This window comes from Dipteris shenzhenensis, chromosome 11 (assembly GCF_047967505.1).
Source record: "Dipteris shenzhenensis isolate YYH24624 ecotype China chromosome 11, Dip_SZ_1.0, whole genome shotgun sequence".
Lineage (NCBI taxonomy): Eukaryota > Viridiplantae > Streptophyta > Polypodiopsida > Gleicheniales > Dipteridaceae > Dipteris > Dipteris shenzhenensis.
This window is the reverse complement of record NC_141606.1, coordinates 13,357,459-13,365,364: the sequence shown is the minus strand read 5'-3', so window position 1 is coordinate 13,365,364 and position 7,906 is coordinate 13,357,459.

Sequence of the window (7,906 nt, the reverse complement as noted above, 5' to 3'; positions counted from 1 at the left end):
CTCTGGGCCAAATAATTTATTTCTACTATGATGTACTTGACCATTGGAAGAGTGAATGGAAGCTATTCAAGAAGCACCAAGCTGGGAGAGAAGTGTTGCATACTAACCATGCCACTCCTGCACCTGCAACACCTCAAATTCACAATGTACATATTGTTGCTCTAGACGAGCCAAAAATTACAGGTGTTGATAGTGGTGCCACCACAAATGTGGTGAGAAGGGTGACGAAGATTTTGCCGGTCCCTGCATTGTTCATCTGGCCAGCCAGAGAAGAAGAACAAAGAGACAATTAATTGGTAGGAACGTGAAAATGTTCGTGATACAGTGATGGAGTGGGTGCAGAATTTGCAACCTCCAGTGGTCCGGTGCCCCGATGGAAACAATTTCGGAAGAGAAGGAGAAAATCCCCCAGATCGGGTTGAGTGTGCCCTAGAAAGTGGCCAAAAACCTCGATAAGGATGAGCAAGTGTTGTTTGAGGCTGGAGTTTGACATTTGGAGAGTGTTGATGGACCTACAATCAATATGTCGGTAAGGAAACAATTGGATCTAGTGCTAACCTTGTGCTAGCATCTCTATCACCAGCACGGGGTTTTGGTTGCATTGGCAATACCAATCCAACTATTGTGTGTTGTGGACTATTCAAAACCAATATGATGGTGTGCACCACTGAGCCATAACTACCGAGGGCACAATGGAAAGCGCTGATTTACGATGAGAATATTAAAAAGATTAGAGTGACACTAAAGGGCCAAGCAATTATGGACACATTGCTCGATGGTGGTTCAAGGGTCAATATCATATCCAATGATATGTGCCTGTGACTTGGATTTGTTGGATGGGAGGCATTGCCATTTGTAGGGTAAGGATGGCCGATCAATGGCGTGTACAATTGATGGGCCTTCTTTTTGCAGTGTTCCGATCATAGTGGTGAACCTAATGCTTGTGGTTGCCATTGTCATCCTTCGTATGGAAGGCATCAACTATGCCTACCCGATATTGGTTGGTAGGGCTACGACCAACACGTGTGAAGCAAGACTGGCATTATAGCCGGATCATGATCTGGTAGGGTAATAAAAAGGTTAAGCTATCCGCTAAACCTAGGAGGCCAATTCACACCCACTTCTACCCACAAGTGACTAAAGGAGTCAACATGACCCACAACCCTAACATCGTGACTCTCTCTGAGGTGGATGTAGTCTCCATCCTTGACAAGTACCACTTCCCTCAGGAAAGACCTCAGAGACTACATCCAAAGCCTCAAAGAGAGTCACGATGTTAGGGTTGTTTCTGGCCAAAGCCTCGATTACTCAGCCACCCGATCGGAAGGTTCCCTTCCATTTCTTTGTCGACACCTCTGACATAGCAAGTTGTGTGGTCTTGATGCAGAAATGATGAAGAATTGGTACCATCCAATCTACTACACAAGCCACCAACTCTCAAAGCCCAAGAAGAAAGAGTTCCATGAAAGAGAAGGAAGTGCTCGGAATGAACTACTCCATCAACAAGTTCTAGCACTACCTACTCAGGAACCCCTTTGTCTTTTACGTGGATCATTCAGCGCTACCATTTCTTATCAGCAAGCCTAAATTGGCAGGGTGGTTACTGCAAGTGGAGGAAGGGATGTGGGAAAAGCTATTCTTGGAGTGATTCCTCAAACATCTATGATCATACCACCCGCTTCGGTGTCTGTTCTGCCCCCCTGATGACCACAGCTGTGAAGGCCACCACAAGGGCAATCCCCAAGCTCAACGACCCATCACGGTGCTATCTAAAAGGATGGCCCAACAAGGCCCCCCATCATGAAGATGTTCGCCACCAGGCTAGACATAGACCAGGAGACAAAATCAAAGCTCTCCATCACCATGCCTCACACCCAATTGTCCATTCCAGTCGATTTTTCAAATATGTCCCCACCTGAAAATGTTGAGGTGGCTTGCCGATGCACCCAGTACCTCATGAGGAGTACCTAGCAATAAAGCGCCTTTGCCAAGAGCTAGCACAAGCCAATAGCAGGCTGCAAAAGAAGGAACAGGAGATGGCACATCTTTGCTAGAAGTTCACCACCAGGGTCTCCCAGCTCTCACAAGAGGTGGAAAGCCTCAAGTACACTCAGCAATAGGCCGCCAGAGAGGAGTATGTCTGCATGCTGGAGAGACTATGTCAAGCAACATGCAGACACAATTGATCAAGCCCTCCTCTAGGATACGCAACTCCACACCGCCCAGAATACGACTGAGGAGGCAGTCCTCATAGATGCCACCATGCTGACGGAGCTCTACATTCTCATCACGGAACAGTAGGCCTAGTAGTGGAGACAACATATTGAGTGCCTGCGGCTCATCCTGGCACTTGGCTGCAAACAGTTGGTAGTTTTCAGGCAAGACGAGCCGGAGCCAGATGTAGATGCAACCGGCACTTTTGCTCTCCAACCACATGGACAGATTGCGATAATCGGGCCACGCCAAGCCTTAAACCTAGGGCCAAGATACTATGCCTGCATAGCGTCAAGAGAGTTGGGAGGATTGAACACCCGGACAAATAATTAGCCAGAGACCCCTTGGGTCGATCCATGGGCCTTGGACTCACATGGACTAAAAAAATCCTGGCAAGAGAGCTACAAAGAGAGAAAGACAACATGCCTCTTGATGACGACAAGGGAGCGTGAGGCCTTACGAACCACCCACCAAAGAGGAGCATACAAAGTGGTGGTCGCCTCAAGGCCACTTTTGACACTTGATGGATCTTCTAGCTAACCCTTTTCCCTCATCACCTCATGGCTGCTAACCATCTGAGGAGATGACCTCAAGGCAAGGCGTAGGAGAAGAGCCCCCTCACCTCCTCCAACCTCAGTCACCTAGCACATTCCTCTTCTCTCTCCACCCACCCATCACCTCCCCCCCCACACAACTCTAGCTACCCCAGCATTGCACTCAATGATCACCCTTACCACTTGTACCCCAACCACCTTTTCCTGCCCCCCCCCCTACAATTTTGACTTCCCCCTTCCTACTTCTCTTGCCTCACAACATCCACCCTTGCCTAGGCACTCTAGCCAGATCTCACTTGTACCCCAACCACCTCTTCCCGCCCCCCTCCTCCCCCCCCCTCCTTCCTAGTTCTCTTTCCTCACAACATCGGCCCTTGCCTAGGAACTCTAGCCAAATCTCAAATTCTTTGTTACAATCCTAACTTATCCCTTCTCTGAGCTAGGGCATGGCTCTCATAGTGTCGATAGTACAAGAGACTCCCCCCCTTTTCTCTCAATCCCGAGCGCCAAAGTGTTGCACATGGGAGCCCCTCTTGAGAGAGTTTTAGTGTTTGGAGCCAGGCCCTAAAACTATCTAGTGTTTGGAGCCAGGCCCTAAAACTATCTCGATGTCCCAGATGACTACCCATCACACTAGAGATATAAAGCTTGATCTTATAGCCTCGCAAAGGGGATTCTATTGTAGCACTTGGGATTCCTTCCCGCCCTTTCTAGGGATTTAATTTTGCAGCCACAAGAGAGTAGTAGTGGAACCCCTTTTCTTGGATTTTATGATGCGTTATCACATGTTTTGCATGATGGAGGAGTGTTTGGGCCAACAGTGGAAAGAGATTTGGATCACCCATGTTCATATTACTACTTTTCACACTTTCTCTAGAGACAGATGAGGCTTGGGTTTAGCAGTCACAATGTGATCTATTTAGGGTCCGATGAGTATTTCTGAAAGATTATACAGCACTAGTAGGCTAGGAGTGGATGTAATGCAATGGGTGCATTGAGTAAGTCATAGACATGGACTACTCTCCATCCAACCACCATCAAGGTCCTATAAATCCACAAATGGCACACAGGCTTCCACATATAGGAAGAACTTGTTTGCCACCTCCCTCCCATGAGCTAGTATGTGCATGGTCTACATGACTGTTAAGCGAGATTTCTGCCCCTCCTTCCAGATTCATGGACAAGCATCACTTATGCCAAGGGGAGATAGAGAGAGAGAGAGAGAGAGAGAGAGAGAGGCTAAAACCAATGTCAACTTCCATGAATCTATCCACTCTATTATCAAGTGAGAAGAGATATTAAATGAGAGGGCCAAGCCATGCGTCTTTGATACATCTTCATGCCACTCCCCGTGCTTTCCATGCTAGCATCCCCCACATTAACTCACTCAACCACCCACTCCCTTTCTTTCCATGCCACCTTGACTACACTAAGCAACTTTTTGCCAACTTTTGCCCACACATGTGGCCATATACACCTCTTATGCAAAGCCCAACAATCACTTTTTGGTGGCAACTACTTCTGGTCCTTCTACCTCTATTGACTCATCCTCTTGCATTCGTCCTTTTGTCTTTGAATCTGCCTTTAGACTTTAAATCTACAATTTTGTGTATCTTTGTTGGCTTCATCCTTATGTGCATCGTTATTGACTTCATCCTCATGTATTCGTCCTTCCATCTTTGAAGCTACCTTTCAACCTTGAATGTACGATTTGTCCCTCATTTTTTGAGTTGAAAATCATCATTAAGTCTTGATTCTATTTTTGGTGTTAACACCTATCACTTGGTGTTAACATTTATTCCAATCATCCATTTTCTCATGGACTTCATTTGCTACATTGTCTTTGCCATGAACATGCAGTCACAAATTCACCTATCATCATGAACAACCTTGCTATTGGCCTTCTTTCAATCTCACACATGTAAGGTATGTCGTGTAGGCGCTTTCATGCTTCATGGTTGGTTGGAGGCTGCATCCTCAAAGCTCATCTTCTTCATGCCCACTAACTTTACTTGTGTTTTCACTTTTGCAATTGACTCAAACACATGATGGCCTGTAGTGGTGAAACGAATTAAGGCCAAATTGGGGTGATCGATGTTTCATGGTCATCCTTCTTCATTTGATCGTCAGTCTTGGGCCCATCTTTGCCCTTTGGCTTTTAGCCAGTCCTTAAGAATTCGTCGTGTTTGGTATCCACATTTCTTCCATGTACATGTGGTCATGAAGTCGCCTTTCATTAATAACCTTGATGTTGGCCTTCTTTTGGTCTTATGCATGCAATGGTATGCTGGGTTACTGCCTCCATGTTTCATGGTTATTCATTTCCATGCTTAATGGTTATTTGTTTGAGGTTGCATCTCTCAAAGCTTCCTTGCTATCATGAAAGTGCCCCTTCATGCTTGCTTGGCCTATGTTTTGTCTTTTGATTCTGATGATTGGCTCGGTGACCTTTGTCAATTCGTCCTTTGACCTTTAACCTCCATCCGATTTGTCCTAGGGGGTGGATCTCACCTCTTTGCTTTTGCTACCAAATACAACCTCGAAGCTTGCAAATACGTACAAGAAAGTGTAGTTCTTTGTGTTGAGATTAATACATCAAGATGTCTAGAGGGGTGTTAAACTACATCATCTTGATTGGTTGGTGTAGATCATGGATAGGATTTGGATTGGGAGATAGAGGCTTGTGAGCCTATAAGATAGGTGGTACCTTGTGGATCACAAGGAGCCTTAGGCTGATAGGTAATGCAGATTCTCTATGCTTTGGCCTTGATTGTGGTTCTCCATTGTTCTATTATCCCTCATCCACATTGTGGTTCTAGCTCTCTCCTCTCTCGTTGCCCTTCGTGAACTTTTGACACCTAATCCTGTCATATCCTTTGGTTCATCAAGTGCAGCATGCAACAATCTTCGTCTTCTCACAACTTCATCCGCGTCCTCCGAAACAACTTGAGGTGCAACATCAGATAGGCAAGCTTAGCCGAATGCCCGATTGAGCAACAAGTCAATTCAAGAAAGAAATAATTCAATAGCTACCACAACTCAGTGTCTCTCTTAGTTGGCTCTACTACTTGCTTGGTTTGTCAGCTGTTCTTTTGTGGTTGGATTTGCTTTTGTCAGCTTTTCATTGCTTCGTTGGCTCTTCTAGACCTTATTTTATCTTGCTAATTCCTTGTTAATTTGTGCTTCTTTAGCAAGTTGCCTTGCACCTATATAGCTTTGTCTTTGCTACATTTTTTTAGGTTTGCCAGGAAGTTTTTGCCCATGTTCGCTTTTGCTCTCGATTACAACTATTTATCCATGTTCTCCGCTATCCAACCTATCTATCCCTACTTTGCTATCCACCTATCTATCAACTACTCTTGCTATCCAGCATATCTATCCTTGCTCTTGGAAGTCACTCTATCTCCCTACGAAAACACAGCATTTGCTTATCCATCCCTAGTATGAGTGCCAAATATTAATCAAGATTATCACCCCTCCTTCCAGATTCATGGATAGGCATCATTAATGCTAAGGGGGGGGGGAGAGAGAGAGAGAGAGAGAGAGAGAGAGAGAGAGAGAGAGAGGCGTGGGCAGCTAAACAAAAATTTCAACATCGTCTTCCATGAATCTATTACCAAGCAAGGAGAGCTTACAAGGATAGGGCCGCATCTGTTTATACATTTTCATGCCACTACCCATGCTTTCCATGCCAACACCCCCCACATTACTCACTTGACCATCCAGTCCCTCTCTGAAACATTCCACCAACTCATACCCAAACATGTGGCCATTTACAACTCTTCTATGGCACCCCAACAGTCACCTTCTAACAACAGTTACTCATGGTCTTATGTATCTTTGGCATGTTGACTTTGTCCTATTGGATTCATCCTTTGGTCTTTGAAGTTGCCTTTCGCCCTTGGGTCTACAACTTGTTCCTCAGTTGTTGAAGCTATCTTTCATCATTCAATCTTTGGCCTATCTTTGGTGTTAACATGATCATGCATGTCAACGGTGAACCACAAAGTAGCAGATCATACATGGTCTTATGTATCTTTGGCATGTTGACTTTGTCCTATTGGATTCATCCTTTGGTCTTTGAAGTTGCCTTTCGCCCTTGGGTCTACAACTTGTTCCTCAGTTGTTGAAGCTATCTTTCATCATTCAATCATATATTGCAAAACATTGCGATGCACTTTGATCAGATCCAAACAAAGGGAAACCCAAGGTTAGACGAGGTCTCGTATATGCTTGACTGGCACCAGATTAAGCTTGTGGGTCATCTTGGTAAGGGATGGACCATTAATCCAATACCAGTCACTTTGGGACGACCAAACTTGGTAGCATGTGGGAAGGTTGTCCCACAATGGGCCTCCAAATTGTGGCTTGAAATCAAAGGATGTAGCAAGCTTCACTTAGGACATGGCAACCTGGTTAACAAAGGGGGTTAATGCCTTTTGATCGGGATAGTCTCACCTTTATGATTGCTAGACAAAGGGTCTTTCGGATCGGGGTGCAAGATATGGTTCGTTCATCCCACCAACCACCTGCAACCTCACCTCACAATAGTGTGTGGGAGACACTATCCAACATTACTGCTTGGAACGTTGAGGTCATCCATCACAATTTGGTGATGAGACGTTAGTAGTTATCTCAAATAGCCACCCTCATTGCCATTTGGCAAGACATCTATAACTTACGCGCCATATAGGAGCGAGGAGTGATAGGTTTTGAGACGACGACCAAAAGTCGTGTACTTATACTAGGGCTGGCCTATACGTATATTCTACACATTCACAGATTGAGGGATTCATTGGTTGTATACCCCCCACCTTGATGGTTGGTCCCTGTCTCTCAGATTCCCTAGTTGAATGAACCCTTCGTAAATACAATTGATTGTGAGCATATTTGGTGCAGTTACTGAAACTTGCACCCATGGATTCCTGATACAACCATAACATTGCTTTTAAAGACATGAAGCCCATCATCAAGGTCCATATAAAAGCAGAACATGATTCTGGCTTTAGAAGAGAAATTCCAAGATCATATAAATCCTGTGAGAGCTACAAGTAAACGTGGGAGAGTTATCGTTTATATCTCTCATCATTAATGCAGGCACAAAGGTTTCGCAATTATGAATACAACATCATGGGATC